The 23,149-nt window shown below is 31.5% G+C and overlaps 3 long non-coding RNA genes across 6 annotated transcripts; 2 read left to right on the forward strand and 1 right to left on the reverse strand.

Moving 5' to 3' along the window:
- Window positions 1-1,492: 1,492 nt before the first annotated feature.
- LOC121115586 (uncharacterized) lies at window positions 1,493-19,415 on the reverse strand. 4 transcript variants are annotated; one of them, XR_005863604.2, is made up of 5 exons: window positions 18,711-19,415; window positions 18,387-18,642; window positions 17,985-18,336; window positions 17,265-17,932; window positions 1,493-1,860 (listed from the first exon to the last, which is right to left on the reverse strand). It is a non-coding gene; the product is annotated as an uncharacterized lncRNA (long non-coding RNA). The 4 variants fall into 4 exon arrangements; XR_005863603.2 differs by lacking the exon at window positions 1,493-1,860 and adding an exon at window positions 13,280-13,413; XR_011779726.1 differs by lacking the exon at window positions 1,493-1,860 and having other exon boundaries at window positions 16,903-17,550; window positions 17,674-17,932.
- On the forward strand, window positions 6,473-7,986 carry LOC121115585 (uncharacterized). The gene is made up of 6 exons (XR_011779724.1): window positions 6,473-6,640; window positions 6,706-6,833; window positions 6,928-7,327; window positions 7,391-7,539; window positions 7,657-7,781; window positions 7,840-7,986. It is a non-coding gene; the product is annotated as an uncharacterized lncRNA (long non-coding RNA).
- Window positions 19,217-22,280, forward strand: LOC121115587 (uncharacterized). The gene is made up of 2 exons (XR_011779727.1): window positions 19,217-19,353; window positions 19,414-22,280. It is a non-coding gene; the product is annotated as an uncharacterized lncRNA (long non-coding RNA).
- The last annotated feature ends 869 nt before the right edge of the window (window positions 22,281-23,149 follow it).

The raw sequence follows: 23,149 nt of genomic DNA on the forward strand, positions 1-23,149 counted from the left end.
TTTATCAAGACTTTAATGATATAATTTATCCTCAAATCATTAATTGTAAGATTGAGGAAGATATAAATAATGATGAAAATACAATAGAACAACCATCTAATGATTTATATCTTCCTAAAATCTGTGAAGATGAAGGATTTATTTATGTTGCTGGATATGTGGCAAAATCGTTACATCCAAAATTTCCACTCTGGGCTGTAATACTTCCAGCATCCAAGTTCCTCCAAGTCCATGGCTTAAAACAATGTCAAGAGGGGGACTGCTTCAACCATCGGAATCATTTTTGGAATTTTGCAAAAAAATACAGAATCATTTCATTAAGTTTCAAGAGAATTTTTTTAATACCAAACCATATGTGATGGATCGACTCATCAGCATAATTGTGGAAAATTATCCTAAGGAAGAATATGAAGTTATAAAAAATTTATTTCGCAGTCGTACATTCATTAGTACATTAATATTGTAAACAAAAGTAGCATAAAAAGAAAAATAGCAAGTAACGTGCGAAAAACTGTTCATTTCATTAGTTAAAAAATAGAGACGGAAATTATATATATATTTTTTTAGGCTCATTCTTTAATTTTAAACAATAAACTTTGGAAATGTATGTGCCTGTGTTCTAGCTAAGTCTAAAAACCTTGTCAAGGAATTCCTCGGCAATTGGATGGGCAACATTTTTTTCGAAGGTGAAAGAATTCTCTTCTTTAACACAACTGTAATGCTATTGGGAGCGAAGTTTTCTTTTTGTGTCAAATCCACAAAGAGTCAATATGAAAACTGTTTGACTGTGGATTAATCAGTTATATTTCAATAAAGTATTCGTTTTAAGATACTTAAGTTTAATGAAATCATTACATAACAATGCACATTATGATTTTTTTTTAACTCATGATCCCTAGTATATGTAATTATGTCGCACTTTATCACAATGACCTATTCTTTAATGCCGGGAGTGACGAAGTAACACGATCTTTTATCAGATTGAACTCCACACATTCTCCAAGGAGTCTTCATCTAGTATCTTCTATTTGATGAAGAATACTTATGATAATTTATAACCATCCTAACAAATGACAGTCCATACAATTAAACTTATAAGTAATTACAATATATATGGATTGATTATATTGTTCTTGGATTGAATTATAGAATTGATGATAACAAGGGTGAAGAGTTTACACAGAATAAGTAATAAGCCTTCAATTTAATTTTCCTAATGGATTTGAGTGAAATCCGACAATCTTCTTCGTATGGCAAAATAATCCTCTGTAGAAACTGAGCTTCATATGCTTCACTACGACGTGGAACATCCTCAATGGGGTTGAATGTCTTTCAATAAAATGGAGACCTTGTCAAATTGTAGAATCGAGAATGTAGATTGTTCCTTTTTTTTTTACAATGAAAAATGTAAACAAACACGCAACTACTTATACACTATGACGTCACTATTAAAGCCGAGGTGGAAGTCAGACAAAAGTCGTAACCACGTTATGGTATAACCTTGTATTTCTATCAACCTTGATATGGACCAAATGAACTATCTACTCTTGTGTTCCAATCTATCATCAATATTCAAAAGAAAGACCCATTTCTCTTTGTATTGATGGGAGACTTGAACGTTGACCTTGACGGGTTGATAAATCAATATCCAAATTCAAAAGTCTTAGGTGAGCTTTGTGTGAGAATCAATTTGATGGGCATCTTAAAAAACATTCTCCAGAGAGAAGGTAACTTGGTAAAGAAACTAACAGTCTTCTCAGATTGACTTGGCATGATTGATTGGCTAATAAAGATCAACTTCTGTTGTTATTTGGAATGGTGTTCCTTTATGATATCAAGATAGATTCTTGGCGAAGAAAACTATGAAGAAAAAATTAGAAAAAAATATCATTCAATATTCCAAGACCAAATTCAATAAAAAGAAAGCATTGCATTCTGAATTTTTGTGTCAAAGGAGAAGGGAAAAATAAATTTATCAAAACGAAGTTGAAAAATTATTTAATCCTAGCTCTGCATGTACTCGAACATTGACGACAGATACTGTTAATTCATTTAAAATAACCGAGAAGGAGATGAATAACAAAGTTATGGATGAGAGTGATTCAGACAGAAAATTTACAAAATGGACCAGACAAAAAAAAAAAAGACTCAGCTCTTGGGATAAAAAAATTATTAATAATGGCAAAGTAATTACATGCTCAAAATATATTTTAATTTGGGTTTTCAATCAATAGTACAAACTAATATTATTTTTTTCCCTAAATGAAGTGGATATGACCCGAATGATAAGATTTATTCAATGGAAAATATTAAGTATTTTATCATGAAAAAGTTTAAAGCTAATAGGGTGCTAGGCCCAGAACAGTTTCTGGAGAGCTTTTTACCAAGTGAAATTCCCCTTTCTGTATAGAATGTGGTGTACTATGGAAAAGACGAGTAGAATCACTGGATCATTCACAAAATGAAGAATAGCTTTTATTCTTAAAAAAAGAGATGGGTAGGACTTCAATCAATTGAGGCCTATTACCGCAGGAAATGAGTGTTACAGAACTTTATTGGGAGTTTTGGCTGTGCAAATGGAGCCATATTAAATAAAAATATTGGAATGGCTTCTTGAAGAGAAATAAAATTTCCTATGTTTCACGAAACATTCAAACAGCTATCGAATCAGTGAGTACTAGAAAAAAATATGGAGCTATTATCGGAGTTGACTTTTGTAAAGCATTCGATTCAATTAATGCATTGTAATGTTTTTAAAGCTATTAAGATACTTATCCCCAGAAAGTTTTTTAAATCCTGTTAGGCCACTTTTACATAATGGTTCATCTACTATTTCGCTAAATTGAGTAGAGGTCAACAAACTTATCTGAAAAAAGTCATCAGGTAACTCAGTAATTAGGCTATTAAAATGGGGAAAAAATAAGGTTAAATATGGTTATAAACATTTATTCGTAAAGAATCAAAGTATTTTTGTTTAAATTTTTACTTCATCAAAAAAGTATCCCTTTGCCGCTATAACTGCTTTACAAACTTTTGATATTCTTGCTGTTAGTTTTTCAGGATAAGCAGGTGTGATATCATTCCATGCATTCTTCAAAATGTTTCACTTATGTCTGGTGCACTTTTACCGTACTTTTCTGTCAAGGTATGCCCACAATAGCTGTATTGGGTTCAAATCAGGAGATTGAGATGTCCATTTAATAATAAAGAAGATGTGAGAGGCTTCTTTCTTCTCCAAGAAGTTTTGCAGAGCTTGGATCTATGTTTTGGGTAGTTGTCTTGTTGAAAAACAAGCTTTCTTCCAATTAATCTCTGTCCAGAAGGAATGGCTTGCATGTTCAAGATAGAATGATAATCATTCTGAATGGAATTAACTACCAATCTCTCATATTTACGAGAGAGAAACATAACATATGAAATTAAGCCTGGCCAAAACAGCTGGATTTTTACAAATAAATCCATAAAAAATATTTTATGGATCTATTTTTTTCTTAATAATTTTCATCGGGTTAAAGTAAAAAATATTGATAAAGTCATAAACATTAATGAAAATGAGGAATAAGTATTTTTTCCCCAAACTTTTTCTTGCCAGTTTAGTTGAAAAAATATATGTATTCCGAGAGCTTGGAAGAGGATGTAGAGATCCTTATGAGGATGATAATATTTCCTAATTTTTTAAGTGAAGAAATGGCATTTATATCATTAATAATATATATTTTTAGTAAACAGAAGGAACAAAGCCCCTACAACAATATTATTAAGGAAATGAGATTATGTTATTTCTTGTTTGATCTAAAAGACAGGAAAAAGTCAAAAGAAATGTTTGATGTCATCAACATCAAAAATATACAAATCCTCTTCCCGTCTCTCACATAATATTTTTTAAACTTAAAAATGATAATAACTAAAAGAAGGAAAAAATCGCTAAAACTGCGGCAAATATGAATTCACTAAAAGTGCTTTGACAATTAAAAGCATCAAATGTTTCAATAGTTTCATCTCCAGAACTTCATATTTTAATGAATAATGAAAATTCCCAATAAAGGTAAAACGAGTATATGTGATGAAATTTATGGCCCAGCAAAAAACAAATCTGTATATATATATATAATACAGTTTGTGTGTCCTTTACGAGTGCCCAAACTGTGAGGCCTAAGAGGCTAAAACTTTGTATGAATACCTCTTTTCAACCTGGTAAGGCTAAAACGGGGGGGCGATTTCCGGAGGGAAGGGTCGTAAAGGTGGGCTTATTCTATACACAAATCTTGAAAAACAACTAAGTTATGGGCAAAATAAGAAATCCGTGAAAATTGACCTTATATATATTTTTTTTCAGGTGGAAAAATAATGAAGGAAAACGTTAATATATTGGATTAAAAAGAATTTTTTTTTTTGAAATTTGTTTACTTATAAATTTGTCATATAAAAATTGATGTTTAATTGAAATATATGACATTTTCAGAATAATTTTTTCTCTTATTTTCATCAAATATAAATTTTCCTATTTTAAAAAAGAAATGCCTAAAAATGATGCACAATGAACATAAAATTATAAACTCAGTGTAAAACTGTATTTTCATTTTTTTAAACATTTTATTATATAATTTTTGCAATATTTGCAAAAAGGAACCAGTGATCGAGGGGGATTTTTTCGAAGACATTATTCAACATAACTTTTTTCTTTTTTTAATTACGAAAAAATTATTGGTAGGTTTGTGCTACTTTTTACAATGCCAATAAGTCCTAATCCTAAAAACAACTGAGAAAATAAAAGATGGACTGTTCATTTATACAAATATATTCGAGGACATATGTAAGTATATTATTTGTAGTTTATGACACTTTTTTAATTCATAGTAATGCATATATATATATTATTATACAGCCTCTATATTATAAGTTATAATAATAATTTATATCGCTCACCCTAACCGAAGGGTTCTAAGCATTAAGAAAAGATAACATACACCATTGTCAATGTATTTTCCTACTCACTCAGACATATTCATCAATTAATGTTTTATTCAATTTGTGAAAAAAAAAAATGTTAAAAAGACAAAATTAAGAGCACTGTGAACGTACTTGTAAAAACCTCTTTAACTTATCCCTGTATCCACAATATTTATCCACATATGTTAGAAAGAGAAAAATATGAAAACTCTTATTAATTTCAAACAAAAGTATCTATAGCACTGCTCGGAATTTCATCTTGAAACTCCTGCTCTTATTGAACGTTGTCTCTCAATGTTAATGCGTTGATTTGTAGTTTCATCCTACTCTTTTTTAACCCATAATGAGCGAAAGTTTGAAACTTCTTCCCACTATAAACATTTCTTTCTCTTGCAGTTACAATTTTTAAAATAAAAATATGAATCTATAAGTTTCAAAATTTGTACACATATTATCTGAGTAGAACTTAAAAATTAAGTAGTTACATAAAAAAATATACGTCTTTAAAAGACCTACAGAAGAGACTGAATTGTTGTTTAAACAAGATAATATTGGATAAGGCCTTTTTCTATTGGAGTATATCTTTTAAAAAATGAATCTATGAGTCTCAATATTTGAACACTGATGAGTTATGTTCTAAACTTATGAGTAGTTTGTAACGAAAAAACTACCTTTAAAAGTTAGAAAAGGAAAAACATGGTTTTTGCATGTGCTCTTTCTTTTATTTTGTTCATTATTTAATTAATCGTAGTAGTGTTATCTTTTCCCTCCGAAGTATGCATTATTTATTGCCTATCTTTGGAGTAAATTGATTTAAAAATCCATAGTCACATATATATATTTGAATTTAAAAGTCAACTGATAAGTTTTATAAAAAAAAAAAATATATATATATATAAATATACTTAAATAAAAACTAATCAACCTTAGAAATTAAGGAAAAATAAATGTAAGGTCGTATTTTTTAGAGTTCAATTGACAGTTTTTGTAGTACAAAGTTATAAAATGGTTAAATATGGTGTCTTATTTGGCATAAACCAACAACAAAATTATATTTGAGTAATAAAAATGAAGAGAAACATCAAAATACATGCGCGTAATACGCGGAACTTCATAAATTTATTTTTATATTAAATAAAATAAACTTATGATTAAGGATGTCATTTTTGTAATGAAAAAAACTAAAATTAGAAATAGAAAAACGCGTGTGCTTTTCTTCCTATTTGTTTATTCATTGTTCATAACTTTTCGCTTTCAAATAAATGTTAAGATTTAAATATCTTTATTTTAATTGAATAAAAAAAATCTTTAACTGATCATTTCTTTATACGAAAATAAAAAGGAAAAAAGTATACAAGGTACTATGATGAATATTTAATATCATCTAAACAAGTCGAACTACTCACCCTAGACGACGTTGGATTGACGAGTAAAGAGAACGTCTAGTTAGTAATACACAATAAGAGGCATCATAAAAACATTGATAAATAAACATATAGATCATTTTCCAGTTGTAAATCTTGTGCATCTTATAGTCGGAGGCGCTGGAAGGATACTTGGAACTCCAAATGTAGGTGGAAGTCTATCCATCGAGACATTGTCATTTCTTAGTCAAATTTATAGTAACGATTGTGCTTCTCAATCACCTTAAACGGGCCCAAGAAAGTTGTAGAAAGAAACTCTTTTATAGGTTTATTTTTAACATAAACGAATTCGTTTTTTTTTAATTGTTTGTTAATGGGTCCTTTATTAAAGTGTCTCGGAGGAATGTGTGTTATTTTCTCCATTGTTTAAAAGAAGCTCGAGGTTGCCTGAAGTAAAGGTGGAAGCGTTAAAGAAATTAAAGCCCATGGATCCCGAGCGACCTATGAGTAATTGAAAAGGTGAATATTTAGAACCCGAGTCTATTGGTACTGAGTTCCTCAATCCCCATAAAACTACAGGTAGTATATTGATCCAGTCTTCTTTTTCTTCCAGAATTCGTGCTACCAGCCCGGTCTTAAATTATCAGTGGAAACGATCTATGAGTCCGTTGGACCCTGGATGATACGAAGTTGTGTTCTTGCTTGCAATCCCAAGTGTCTTGCAAACACCCATCCATAATGAACTTGTGAACTGCGTTCCTCGGTCAGACACACTGGTTTCTGGAACTCCAAACCTCGAAATCTAACCACTCAAAAAATTATTGACTATTGTCTTGGAGGTTATATCTGGAATAGGTTTCACTTCTGGCCACCTTGTGAAACGATCCATAATAGTTAGGACATAGCGCTGTCCCTGAATTAGTGGGAATGAACCGATTATGTCTACGTGAATAACGTGGAAAGTATTTCAGATAGAGGATCGAAAGACGACATTGGTTTTGATGTCCTGAAAGGTTTGGTTTTCTGACATTCTAAACACTCTCTAGTGAAGTTTTTGAAATCTGCTCGCAAATTAGGCCAAGCATAAAAAAGTGAAACCCTACTTAACGTTTCTTTGAATCCCGGATGATTGTCCTTGTGTACAAAATGTCTTTGACGCAATTCTGGAGATGATACAGCCACACAGAATGCGTCAGCGTTGCCAAAACCAGCAATTTCCTGCAATGTATTTATAAGAGGGTTTAATTTTAAACTTTAAGTAAATTAGGATCCTGTTTCTATTGATCCTCAATTATATCTTCAATGAAGGTTGGGCCTATTGTGATGTTATTTATACTTCTAGAAAGAATGTCTGCAGTATGATTTAATTTTCCCGAAACGTGTTCGATATCACAATTGAATTCTGCTATGAATGTAAAAGTACGGAACTGTCTTGGTGTGCAAGAGGGATTGGGAATCAGAATCACAGTGAGTAAAGGGTTATGGTCCGTGAAAACTTTAAAACTTCTCCATCCAAAACCCATAGAAAATGTGTGATGTTTTCCTTATCACTTAATAATTCCCTATCAAACGTAGAATATTTCTGTTGTGTCGTTGAAAGAACCCGAGACCAAAAAAGCTAGAGGTTGCCAGTGTCAATTTACCTTTTGCTCGAGAACAGCTCCCATCCCTGTATCAGATGCATCAGTCGTCAGGGCTAAAGGCAATAAACTATCAATGAGTGCAAATCTAGAGTACTTTTAGACAAACTATTTTTAATAATTTGAAAGGTGTGTTCATGTTCTGTATTCCAATTAAACTTTACATTCTTCTTTAACAGGGGGGACAAATGAACTGTCCCTTGAGGCGATCTTTCGATGAACTGTGAGTAATATTGTGCCATCCCCAAAAAGTTATGCAGTTCATCTTTTGATTTTGGTACTTTTTGGATTACCTATACCTTACATTCTAGAGGCTAAAACCTTTCGATCAAATAGAATGACTATGGAAGTCCACCGATTTCATGAAAACCCCACATTTTTCAGAGGAGAGGATCATACCAGTTGTTTTAAGTCTTGATAAAACCACGTTCAACGTTTTCCAATGCTCATCCATCGACTCCGAAGCGACAAAGATATCATCAAGGTACACAAACACATTTGGAACTCCTCGTAGAATTGAATTGATTAGTCTCTGAAATGTCTGAGCAGCATTTTTAAGACCAAAAGGCATCCTCAAATATTCATATAAACCAAATGGCGTAATGATTGCAGTTTTATTTATAGAAGTGCTATTCATAGGTATTTGGTTATACGCTCTGTATAAATACATATTTACTAAAAACAGTCATGCTTTTTAGATTAGCCACCAAATCTCTTAGATTTGGTAGGGGATACCGATGTCATCTTATTAAATTGACGATAGTCGTCGCACATTCGCCAGCTTCCTTTAGGTTTTGGAACGACGTGAATAGCGGAAGAAAAATTAGAAGAAGACGATCTTAGGTATTACACTTGAACTTTTCAAAACTAAATTTCTGGAGGTGATAGAGAAAAACAAAGTATTTATCGAATTGAGTGAATTGTCACCTGAAACTATCATTCGCGATAGCGATTTTTTAAAATACAAAAATACTCCTATTGTTGACTGTGATTGTGAAAGATTTTTCAGTGTGATGTCACACACAGATATACCGAAAAGGGCCCGTTTGACCGAGGGTCATGTCAAAAGTATATTATGATAGTGAAATAGAACATTGATTTATGAAGATAGGTAAATGTTATCATAAATCATATTAGTACTAGTATTATTGTTTACTTAGTTTTTATCTAATTAATTTCTTATGTTTTTAAGTAGTTAAATTTCATAAGGGAATCGTTGTAAAATGATAGATTAAAATATAATAGGTATGTATTATTTAAAATGAAAGTAAAATTTTTTAATTATTTATTAATATTATTATATTTAGAAATTATTCAACTATCCCAAAAGTTAATACCAATGTTCCATTAGATTATCATACTCTTGACGTGAGCCTTCGTCTGACGGGATTTTTTTTGGTACATTTATGTACGACATCACGTTGGAAACCCTGTCGGAATGAAAATTAACCATAGAAGTGTTTTTGTATTTTAAAAACTCTATATCGTGATTGATAGTTTATGGTGCCTATTTTCTAAATTTGATGTAACCCTATCATCTACAGACATTAATTTTGAAAGATTCAAGCGTAATATCTTTTCTACGACAGTTACACTTTGGAGTAGCGATAATTTCTCTTTCAAAGCTTAATTGGTTACCTAGATTGGATTTAAATTGTGTTGAATAAACATTATTTTATACAAAAGTGGATCATTCTTCAATACTAATTTTTTTTTATAGATTGCACCACAGTTTCCATACACAAAATTCATACTCTTTGACGCAATTGAAATGCGTGGCGTAGTAGTCAATTGTTTTGAATCACCTGAATTTAAAAAAATATATATTCACTTCAGAAACGATAGTTTTTGTATTTTAAAACAAATCAGATCAGAGCGTTTCTATTCTGTTCAGCCTATGAGCAAGACAAGTAATATGCAACATAATTGGAAAAGGTTGTTTTAAGTTTTCCGGTTGCTTTAATACAATATGAAGCTCTGTTGTTAATGAAAACCTTCAGTCTTTCGCCTCTGAAATAAGAGACAAGAACGTGGTTGATACTTTTCACAGTAACACTTGTAAACATTGGATACCTTCCAAATTAATGAGATAAGGACGACCCAAAAATTTACCATATAAAGGACCAACTAACACTCCAGTCATTGACCGCTGTCGAGTGTCAGTAATTTTGTCCAGTGCAAGAAATATATCCTTTCCCTCAAGTCTTTTTAAATCTTGGTCAACACTACTTTACTTTGAGACTCCATTGACTTGGTGATGGAGAAGCGAGAGGGATTTACTTTTCCAGTGTAAATTTTCATGAACTTAACAAAATTTGGATGATTAATGATATGGAGTGGAATATTGCAGTAGACAAGCATTTTGGTTATATCTTCTGTAAAATTGGAATTAATTATATGACTTGTATACATTGACAGGCTTATTTCATTTGTGGGGAGGAAAACCGTCCTGCCAGACCATCGGGAAATCCCTATAACTTTATAAGGCTATATATGAATATAATATGATATATCTTCGTACGCTTATGCTGATAAGTCTTCCTCGAAAACCTCAACGTGTTTATAAAAATGGACATCTTGAATCTCAAATGACGACAATGAAGTAGATACTTATCTGCCTCGTGATTCGAGGAAGAAATAAGGACTCCCGAAGACTTGCTGCTGTTGAGGAACTGATTCCTTTACTTTTTACGAGTCACACATATGTAATTAATGGCATTATCAAAAGTCCTAAGTATCACAACAGTAATTAACAATATCCCTTGAATAACTAACTGAAAAGGTGAGCTTCAGAGGTTACATGATACATCAAGGTAAACAAGGTTACCTTGTTTACCTTGCTGTATTCTGAGAATAAGGTTCATAATGAATTACAATTTCATGGAGTGTGACGTTTTCTAATCTACTGTAACGGATAAAAAACGTCTAAGTCAATTATACGTAGTATATCTTCATTAAACATTTTGCTAATAAATACTTTCGTTATACCCTCAAAAATCATAATAAAGCAGGCAGATGATAATCACATCAGTATTTTAAACAATGATACCACATGTCTGGATTTCTGAAAATGGATTATCATTTGCCAGCTTTATTATGATTTTTGAGGGTATAACGAAAAGATTTAGTTGCGTAATATGTAGAAAAAGTGTTGCAGTTTTGAAAGAGTCACAATGAAGCAAAACATCTACCAAAAGTTTTCTGGAACATTACACTCTGAGAATTATAAGTCCATGAAATGTGGTTTAGAAACTCAAACAAACATCTTCACGAGAAAGTTTGCTGAAAATGAATCTGTGACTGTTACAAGTTTCAAAAAAGAAAGATTATGCGGCCCGAGCTCGTCATACTTTCATTTATCAGGCCCACACTAAAAATAAGTTTGCTGACCCCTGTTCTACATTAAGTCATCAATGTAATAATGAACCATTCCAATGGAGGAACATTCCTAACAGTCATATCTATATGTAATAAATAATTATCTAGAGGTAATTGTTGAACCTGCTGTAAGAATAAATTATTAATATCAAATTGAAATGAAAGAAATATCAACACAACTTCATTATGTACCGCGGCTTCAGTTTAAGTAGTGGCAATAATAACTATTTGTTCCATTAAAATAGGTAAACGATGGACTAATTCATGCTTAACATATTGAATAATACACACTTAGGTTCTTAATCCATAATATAAGTTTAAAATTCCTGATGTTAATGGTACATAATGAAGCAGATATGCTCCTCTTTCTCTCTCTATATATGTACTGGCGAGGATGAGGCATCCTTAATTATAAATTCTGCAAAAATGAACTGCAATTATACTCATCCTGAAAATCAAATAAGAAACACTATTTTCAACACTTAATGATTTAGAAAAGGGAGATGAAATCCAATTACAAGAGGTGAGACATGAATTACTTAAGGTGAAGTCTTTTATATATGAAAATAGGCTCCTCAATAGACGTTCTTCTCCAATATAAGGGAAACATGATTAACTGCGAAGGAACTGACAATCTCATAACTATGTTATGGATATTTCCTAAAAAAATACCTTCCTTCGATATGGTTAAATAAGAGATCCTTCCTCCATACTCAAAATTAAAGGTAATCTGCAATTAAAAGTTAAATTTGAAATGGATAAACGGAAATCTTTTATTAAAAAAAATGGGCTCCTTCTTTCACAAAATTAAATCATAATTGATTACTTGAATTACAAATGAGGGTTTTAAATAGACAATCGGATAAGTTCTTATCTCCACATTCATGATTCATCACTTTTTAACAAGAATTAATTCTTCTCTTTTGCAAATGTTATTTAATAGAATAATTATTTATTTTGAAAGTTCTAATAACGAAGTTGCATGGCTTTTGTTTATCTACTAGTCCCATTTAGAATACATATGATATAAAAAAAAATAACGAAATTTGTTCATCTTTTGCGATGTTACCCTTTGACAGAATATAATCAAAGTAAATGGAGAGTTGTTTCTATGGGAAGGACGAAGGAAGTATGCATATATCCTAAAAGAGATTGATTACGTTAATCACGAAGTTAGGTTTAGGATTTATTTACCTTAGGAGTTTTTGGAGAACCTTGAAGATTATCTGCCTCAAAAGAATCCGGACTTGTGGAGATATTTGGGCGATAATAATTAAAACAAAGTATGTACAAAGAAATAAGAGAAATCACTTTCAAGGAAACATTTTTAAAGGGCTTTAGAACTTTTTGAATGACAATTAAGCTTGGATATTACTAGAAAAAAATGTATCAAGGGTGGTCAAAAACATTTTTACGGGCTAAAAGATCCTAGGCCTTGAACATTGAACTACAATCCAAAACTGGCAACAAGGAATTAATACTATTCATTCCTCAGTATTACCAGTGCTGGAGAACTCATGTTTTAAAATAAACAATAAATTAGGCTTCCACACCTTACAACTCACCTAAAGACTAGTTCACTTGTGATGAAGTACACAGGTACTAAGCGTTTTGGACCACCAACTCCATTTTTATAGCTCTTAAGTCTATTAAAAATTGTAGACAAATAAAGAGGGAAATACTAAGTTACTTTTTCTAAGCAAAAATGGTTCCGTTACAGAATGGATACCTGATAAATTTATTCAAATGAGTCGAATCATAAAGATGAAAGAATCAATAGCACATTTTGTAGCAAGGAACTAGAAACGTCAGTATATATTCTCTACGAATGTGATAATATTTATCCTATAGTACGGTTATGTGAACTAAACAAGTCACAACCTCAAAAACTTATTGTGTATTGGTAGCGGATCATAATCTTCCTTAAACTCTTAAAGTGGAGGTTGTCATCAGCAGAATGCAGGATAATTTATTTATACAAATACAACAAGAAACCCAGTTCAATAAATTTGGAATGTGTAATTGCTAAAGAAATCGATGTTCCGGAAATTTTCTCTGACAATGGTAGTTAATTCGGACTTCTAAATATAAGAATAAAAAAGATGTGATTTTTAGTGTCGTTTTTTCTTGTTTTTCCAAATTATTTTTTACATATATCAGCTACGTTTAGGGAATGTATGTTAGAAAGTTATATTTTTGTTTTTCACCCATTTCCACCTAACGTGTCCAAAAGTGCATGCAAATGAAGTTTCTTTGTTATCAAATTGCGTTGTTAATAAATAAAATGCGTAATTACATTATTTATAAAGTACTCTTTCAAAATATTTTTGCACAAAAAAAAAAAAAAAAAAAAAAAAAAAAAAAAGGTCAAAATTAGGGCAGTTTTGGAGTCAAAATATATCTTTTAAGTGTTGGTAAAAATCTAAAATAATATTTTTACGATGACTGAGAAAACGTATACTCTATTTCAATAATTGGATATTTAATATCTATATTAATTTTACTTTCTCTAAATGTATAATATATAATAACTTTCCTTAAAATTTCAAGATATTTTTGGTGTCAGGCCTTTCTTAATATGCAATTGCATTGCTATGTTTCTAAAAAGAGACTATAATAACATATTTAACATACTTTAGTTTTCTTAAAACAAGTTAAATATTGTATATTTTAGAAGATGAGGAAGCTTTGTTTGATGTTTACATTCAACTTCCTGATGTTAATGAACAAACGGATGAAAATTCCGGTGATAAATATGTTTTTTAAGCTTCTAATTACAATAAAAATCTGTAGATGGTTGAAACTGAGATTGAAAATCACAACGAGGATGATTTGCCTCCTACATTAAAATACTTTCGACGAAAGTGGACCAAAAATGTCAATCATCTCAGTTACGAAAAATATTTCCCGTCATATGATACCACTATTTATGATTATTCTCTAATAAGTTTTTTGAGCTTTTTTTATTATATAGATGATTTAATGCATTTGATAATCAAATAAAATGATTCATATGGTTTATATAAAAATTTGTCCCAAAATCCAATTTGAATGGAAGAGTTTAAAGTTTTCATCGGAATCCTAATAATTTCTGGATACAATAAACTTCCTTCCATGCCAATGTACTGGTCAAACTGTGAGGATGAGACAAATTTAGCAATAATCAATTCAATATAAAGTGACAGATTCGAATACATGATGAAATAGTTGCATAATAATGTCGTAAATTTTTTTAGAGAAAAACCCCCACTTGTCCAACCCTTTAAAAAATGCAAAGAACTTTATATCCCTACAAAATTTTTATCCTATGATGAATCCATGGTTCAATATTTTGTCCGATATGGATTTAAAATTTGGTGCTTAAACTCTGATTTCAGGTATTGGCTTAATTTCAAACCTTACCAGGCTAAATTTAGAAAATCTATGAAGATTTAGTAAAATGTTATGGAAAAATAACTTCAATTGTTGTTCACCTTCTGAATGGACTTAGGATTGATAAACAAAGCTTGCCACATAGCATCATATTTGATAATCTGTTCACTATTATGCCTCGACTTGATGAACTATAAAAGCGAGGATTTAATGGGACAGACACCATCAGGGTAAATCGTTTGGCTAAAAACTTTCAATTACAATTTTTTTTGCTAAAATGGAGAGAAGATAGATAGAAATGCATCATACTCCAGGAACAACAAAATTCATGTGACGCAGTGGCAAGATAACTTTATCGTCGCCATTGTATCGAGAATATATGGAATGGAGCCCCAAAAAAAATCTTATAAGTTCCTATTCCTAAAAGTATTTCGAAAATAAAAAAATATATGGGGGTACAGAACCTTATGGACCAAAATATCAATACCTACCGAATTGGTACATTGTAATTTATAATATCATTATAAATCAATAAATACAGTGTTATTAAAATGTTCACATTAACTCCTAAGGTCTACTTTTGAATATATTCTTATAACAAAAATTAAGTCATAAAATTTGGATAAATATATTGGAAAAAGTAAAAATATTTGATTAATAATAAAGATATTATATAGGCTTATATAAGGCTTTGAAAAAAATACACATTAAGTCCCATGAAGATTTTTTTATAGCTACAAATCGTAAGCTGGCACCAATATTTCGTTTCTGCATGATTATTTTTTGCTTCAATTTATAAGCACTGAGATTAAGTAAACAAATATTGTGTGCTTAGTAATAAATTAAGCGCGTGACGTCATTTGAAATTTAGGATAATCAAGGTGGAAAGAAGACGTCACAAAGTATCAAAAGTATTACAAAAGAACTGATTTTCTATGCAATTTTTAAGTTTTATCAACTCATATTTAAATAATCACACTCAGGAGTGCAATATTTATAGATTAAGCATGCAAAGTTCCCTCTAAATTGACTTCGTTTTATAAAATACAAAGGTCGTTTTCCTTACTATGTTTTTTTCTGATATTTTAGTTCTTTAGTTTGTCTATTAAATTATTTAAGTATAACTTTCAGTATTTTTCATGTACAAATTTAGTTTATCATCAATCTATATTAAAATTAATCAAAATATTAATTTTCCTTATAAGCATTAATGGTATAAATCTTTGATATAGCCGAAATAGAAGGATTATGAAATCACTGAGTGATATATATGAGGACATATCAGGACAATTTTTTTCGGAGCTTGTAAATTTTTAATTGTTATTTTTAGAAAATACTATAAAAAAAGATTTTTCTAGAAAAGACTTAAAAAAAATTCAAAAAAAATGCAATTTTAAAAAAATATGAAAATAGAGTTTCAAATTAATAAAATTAATTTCAAATCGTCACCTAAAAATTCAAATTTCGACAACATACTTTAATTTTTTGTAATAAAATGGTTTCTTTTCGACAAATTTGACAATTATATTTTATCTTGGATCTGTGGAAGAATCTATCATCCCCCCTCCCCTCTTAAAGAGACAACATTGTCGACCTACATCATGATACTCTTTTACACGGTAGACCAGTCTAGAGACTTCTTTTTTTGCAAATTCATACATGGAAATGACCAGGTGGCCATAAAAGTGTTTATAGGCTTTGGGGATTAATTTGACTTGCCTATCGCCTCAAAATAACCCCTAATGATTGGTTAGGAAGTTATAAGTGTAAGTTTTTGTTGGACTCGGAGTAGAATTGATGATCGACATCGAAATAATATCCTTGGTAGATAACGGAGTGGAATTTGTGTTTATTTAATTCCCGTCATAGCTGCTTGTAGCTTATATAATCAAAAGTCATAACAGCTAAGCTGCTCCTAAAATTATTCATATTATCTCCCGAACTACCTTATTTTAGGTTTTTTTTAAAAGAATACTAGTGGGTAATATTTTTACAGTTATAATTGTAAGTGTTATTGGATTCGAAGTCAAATTTAGGGTAAGCATCGGAGTAATTCCTGTCTATTCTTTTATCTAGACAATGAGTTGAATTTGTGTTTATTTCGTTGCTCTCAAAGCTACTTGTGGCTGTTCCAAACCCGTCATAGACAGCTAGGAGGTTTTTCAAGCAAATATTTTTCAAATTAGGAGCCTTACGAGGTCAATCTTTGGTTTCTTTTATTTTTACATTCCGACACGTCATAGTTTATACAACTCTAGTAATAGATACATCATTTCATGGGATCAATATTTATAATAATAAAGTATTCTAATAGTATTTATTATTTTCTGAAACAGACTAACTAATCACTTCAGTAATAAGAAATCAGTTTCGATATTGCTAATTACTGCATATTTGTATTTGTGTACAAATGAAAATGTGAAATAATATTCTATAATATAAATATTGAAACTATCTGTTAAATATTGGCATATGTTTATAAATGTAAATAAACATGTTGAATGTATCCACATGTTTAATCTCATTCAAGATAATCTTATTTATTAGTAATTCAAGTTACCTTTATTATATATGTAGAATGTACAGTTGAATATACTCCATGATAAGAAGATGTCATTAATATTCATTTATAATATATTGAATATAATTATATGGCACAGTTAGTGGTTTTAAAAGAAAAGACCTAGCTCCTTGACAGCATAGGTACCAAAGACTCCTAGGGGAAGAAATCGATCCCGCCATAGACCTTAAGAGACGCGAGAGTATGCCAGACGAAGAGAAAACCGTCGAGTTAGCCACTGTGATGAAATCCCGAGGTGCCCAGTGAAGATCTTTCAACACACAATCTGAAAATTTAAGAAAATTACTTCGAGAAGATAATTAATGTCCATTTAAAGTCAGTTGGACACTTGAAGCTGTAAAGAAAGCAGATGAAATTTATAATGAAAAAAACGTAGGAAGTATTCAACTTTTTTGGATGAAACATCCAAATGAGTACATGAAGGAAGTAGAGGAGTGAATTCAGATGGAAAAAGAGTTTATCGGAATTGAAGCTCAAGTAGATGTTTATTTGGAGAGATCTTCAGAAGATTTGATAGATGCTCTATCAAATTTAGGAGTTGCCCAAATATCAAAGCCAAATTCTCATACCAAATCGAAGACGGCATCAAATATTCAGAGTTCTTGAAATGGATTGAGACGTGGGATAATTAAGTTAAGTTAAACCATCTGAAAGAAGAAACGTGAAAAGAGCAAATAGCTATTTTATGGACATGTTCACCTGAATTCCTCATCAAGACACCATGTCAAAATTTTACACCCTCAAAATTCCTTTGGAGTCAAGGATGAAGATTTTGCCGAAACGTTTTACAAAAAAACTCCGCTCAATTTGAAAGACACCATTACCTTATGTAGGACCGTTAAAACGGCAAAGAGCAATCGAGACAGCTTAAATTAACTATTTTTGAAGTGTGTTAATCCTTAGTCTTATGCTACCGTTCCAAAAAAACATTAAAACACCCTTCTTCATTGTCGTGGAAGCACTCTCTAATAATGGAATAAGATCTTTAATAAACGGTGATAACAACAGAGTGTCGTCTCTTATCGTGAAAAGAACATTGGAGAGACTAGACCTGAATAAATGGTAAAGGTATTAAACCCAAAAATAATATTGAAAAACTACCTAACAGATTCCATCAAAAATGGTTAAGATACCGATTGCCCACTTCTTCTTTATTTACAAATAAGTCGAAACAAATGGTTGAGTCTAGAATGTGCTCTGTTTGTAAAGAAAATGGATCGAGACCTCATTCCATTTGTTTTTTGTTTTTTTCCTCAAAAGTGGCTCCCATTGTGGATTGTACCATCCGTAAAAAGTACGTCCAAGAACTCTGCCCTTCGGATTGGCTTGTAGCAACATCTTCGAAATACAAACAGACCTTAAAAATTGAATATATTATGTCTACAGTTCAAGGGATAATATATGGGGTTAAAAATACAATATTACCTATTCCACCAAGGCTGGAAGAGTATGTACTTCCACTCAATGAAGATCCTAGAAACCGTCTCTCCCCAGCCAGAGATTACAGGATAATTATCAATTATTACCGTGTATAAAGCTTACCGACGGACCAGGAATTCTCAATACCAGAGGGATTCGGTATGGTATGGCTCTTCTCTGTTATTACTTATTATTAAAGAATTAAATGAATGAGCAAGACTCCCGCGTTAACATGAACATGGAATGATGGATACTACGTGATCCTACGAGCGAGGATCTCATTACTTATCTACCGGTTTTTCTTTTTTCTTTTCCTCCTTCATTAATTAAACAACTAATATTTCAAATTCTTACATTGACTTGTTGGTGCTTTTTATTCTTATAATTGTTATTTGGATTGATTATAAGTATTGAGTGATGTGATATGTGTAAATGAAATTAAAAAAAAGGAAAAATAAAAGATGTAAATCCAATTTGGAGAGCTGACGATGATGGGGGGGTCATGGAAGAAGGAGAAATCCAAGTTGTGAAAGATTATGGACGAGGGGTGGGAGAACCTCGTTGGAAAGTGTGGCTTGAAGGCTCCTCATCAATTTGGAAGACCATGCTCTGCAAAGGAGGCCGAAGAAAAAAATGACATTATGGAAGAGTATGTATAGCTAAAAATGTAAGTTCAGTCTTAATAGTAAATTCTGTTTGTGAATGTGAGCTGAACAAACTCCCAATTGGCCTGTTGGACGGCAGTGGGGAGTTCTTTGGAAACAAAAATGCAGTATGGGATAGTGGTACAATGGCTTCTATATATAGGAGTGGATAAAGACTTCGACTTACCATACAGCAAACCAGGGAACTCGGCAGCCACCCCCCAAAATTGTCGGTGTGAACAGCTCGAGATTGGAAGTCGTAAAGGGTGTTGAGTTGATATTTAGACTTGGAAATCGTCAGCTCAAGGAGATTGTGTATTTCCTCAAAAATTTGGCCAATATTATATGTTTATCTCTCATAATGCATACATGAGATTGGGAATTTTGCATCCAGATTTCCCTCGCCTCTGAAACAAGAATGGATAAATCAGTCGTTAGTGAATGCCAATGTTAAATGTACCCTAGATTCCAACATATTCGAAGAAGTCAAAAGAAATTACCTCAAGGACTTGATAGATGAGTTTTGAGATGTATTTACCTGTGAGGAAGAGTTTAGGGGAATGAAGTTTTCCCCCATGAGAATAGAACTGTTGGAAGGAGAAAAACCATGGATCGAGGCAAATCCCTTTTTGCTACAGGGAACAAATCAAGAGGACGTTGGAAGATGTAGTGAAGAAGGACGTCATGTAGAAGATTGAGGATGAGGTGACAGAATGGTGTCATCTGATCGTCGTTGCCTAATGGGAAGATACTTTTAACCAATTGAACTCTCAAGTAAGAAGATTAGTTCACCCCATGAAAACGCCAAAAGAGGCATTCTCTGAAATAAACCCAAGACGCAAATATTTTTACAAATTTGATGGAGTGAACGGATACTGGCAGATGCATGTGAAGATATCAATTTCGTCGGTTACAAGATTTGTAAGGATGGTATCGTGTGTGATGGAAAGAAGTTAAAAGGGATCCGTGAATTCCCTACACCTCCTAATAAAACAGAATTGAGATTATATATTGGCTTAGCCAATCAGTTTGAAGTTTCTTATCGAAATTTGGTAAAATAGCAGAGCCTTTAAGGCATCAGATGATGTCAAAAAATGATTTTTTTTTTGGAAAATGTACATACCCAAGCCATGAATGAAGTGAAGGACGTGTTGATGGCTAACCCTGTTCTTGCAATTTCTGATCCAAAGAAGGAGACGCATCATAAAATGGATGCCTCAAGGACTAAAGGACTACAAAAACACAGAGAGATATGCTAATTATTTGAATACGGTTGGGGATTTGTGAACTACACAGAGTCAAGGTACGCAATGGTAGAGCTCGAGTCTCTTGCAATCAAATTGACAATAAAAAGTGTCACATTTACTTTTGTGGGTTACTGAAGTTTGAATCGACACCGATCACAATTCACTCCCTACCATATTTAATAAGTATTTTCTCTATCAGATTGAAAATCCGAAGGTCCAAAAGATAAGGATGGATATCCAACATTATTAATTCTATATTACCTAGAAGAAAGGTAAGGATAGTTTGGTTACTAATACTCTCTCTAGAGCATTTGTTGAGGATCCGGAGGAAGAAGAGGAGACTGAACACGGAACGAAGGATTTAATTCGTTTAGCTATTGCCAGAGTCGTTGTGAGGAAGGAAACTATTAGAAATATTGGGTTCATGGACCTTATTATTGAAGAGATAAGGAAAATAGCCCTCCTCGATGAAAATTATCAAAGTCTAGTAAAATATATAGAGTGGATTTTCAAATCCTTTTGTAAAATTGTTCAAGGCCTTTTGAAATGAGTTGACTGTTGATGATGGACTAGTCTTGAAGGGAACGAGAATCATTGTTCCAAAGGCATGTTAAAGGTTTGTTTTGACAAAACTTCACTCTTCTCATCAAGAAATTATGAGGACAAAGAGACTAGCAAGCGAATCCTTCTACGAATTTTGAGTCGAGTTTGAGAGACTTATTTACGTTGAATGGCAAAACCTTTCTTGTATGTGTGGACGCTCTATCAGGATACACTATTGTGGAGTAGTATAACAAGGATCCCAATGCTGGCCAAATCATTGAAATATTCTCAAGATGGTTCCAAAATTTTGGATATCCAAGGAACTTAAGATCTGATCATAGGCGGGGGGGTGTTAATTCATGAAATGAGCAAATTAAATTTTAGCACATTTTTTCGGATACAAAATGATTTTGTAAGCACTATGGAGGAAAAAAATTAATTTCCACCCAAATTTCGCCCCTCCCCCCTCCAATCCAAAATTACTTTTTCACCCATGAATACGTATTTTTTTTAATTATCAAATATGACCTTAAAATGTACTTTATAAACTTAAAATGCTATATGTCTAATGTTTAAAGCTTAAAAAGGTTTTAATGATCACGACATTGGCCAATTTCTTCTTATTACTTTAACAATAATTTTGGGGGTACGGGGTAGCTGGAATATTATTTTTTTTTTTTTCAGAGTGCTTAAAAAAATCATTTTGTATTCGAAAAATTTGGTTAAAATTGAATTTGATTTTAACAGCTCTCCTCCCCTTACTGATTAGGCACTGTGTATTCTTGTAATAGAAATAAGTAGTTTTGAATAAAAATGGATTTGTTTGGTCACCTTCAAGCCCATCATACCCCCAAAGTAATTGTATGGCTAAGTCCGCCGTGAAGAGACTTATTAATAAATGTGGCTCCCGATCGGTCCACTTCGAAGAATTTCATGATAGTTTATTAGATTGTTATATTTTGACATATGTAATATTTGTAAATAAACATGTTGAATGTACCCACATTGAAATCCCATTCAAATTAATCGTATGTATTAATATTTCAAGTTACCTTTATTATATATGTAGAATGTACAGTTGAATATAAGAAGACGTCGTTACATATTCATATATAATATATTGAATACTATTATATTATCTATAACAATAGTAATATTTTATTTATGTTGTACTCCAATTGTTAACAAATACAACAAATATATACATTAGTATGAAATACCACTTACACTATATAATAGTTATATACGAGCATAAGTATTTGTTCATTATTATGATTATTTAAAAAATAAATACTGTTATGATTAATCAACAAAATGTAGAAAGCACAATATTTATACTTGTTGTGGAATCATTAATCCCTTAATATGTTGAGAAAACTTGTATTGTCATAGAAGCAATATCATGAAGAAAAAATATGATAATTAAAATAATATATCTTTTGTGATACAGTTTAGTGTTTGACCTAGAAATAATGTCCCCTAATGTAATAATGAATGAAACATTTAAAAGTTTTATTCTTTTGTACATAGGACAAAGGTCATTATTCTAAATCTAGTCAATTTTCATTTTTCTTTCCACGGTTATGACTAGACTTTTGTGTCTGGTATATAATGGTACATTCAAGTCATATATTGAATCTAAAACTAGGATTTATCATAGACTAGCGGAATTGTCCGGAGTAATAATACATCGAATAACAGGTATAATTTGCTTAAATAATATAAAATATAACTCCCAACAAATGATCAGTGTTTCTCCCTGTAAATCATGAGCACACTCACGTGTAGCTACTTATTACTTAGATGTTCTCTCCTTAAGAATGAAAAAAAAAAATAACAGTTCGATATTTTTTTTATTTTAATATGATGTGATCAGTCAAAAAGTACATTAGTTTATAGAAGGCTCACAGATTGGACTGTACGTACACACGTTCGTTGCTACATTTAATCTTAAGTCGTATTCTATATATTATATATGTGTTTTTTTATTAAAAATAAGTCCTCATCTGAC

Source organism: Lepeophtheirus salmonis, chromosome 4 (assembly GCF_016086655.4).
Source record: "Lepeophtheirus salmonis chromosome 4, UVic_Lsal_1.4, whole genome shotgun sequence".
NCBI classification, from domain to species: Eukaryota; Metazoa; Arthropoda; class Copepoda; order Siphonostomatoida; family Caligidae; genus Lepeophtheirus; species Lepeophtheirus salmonis.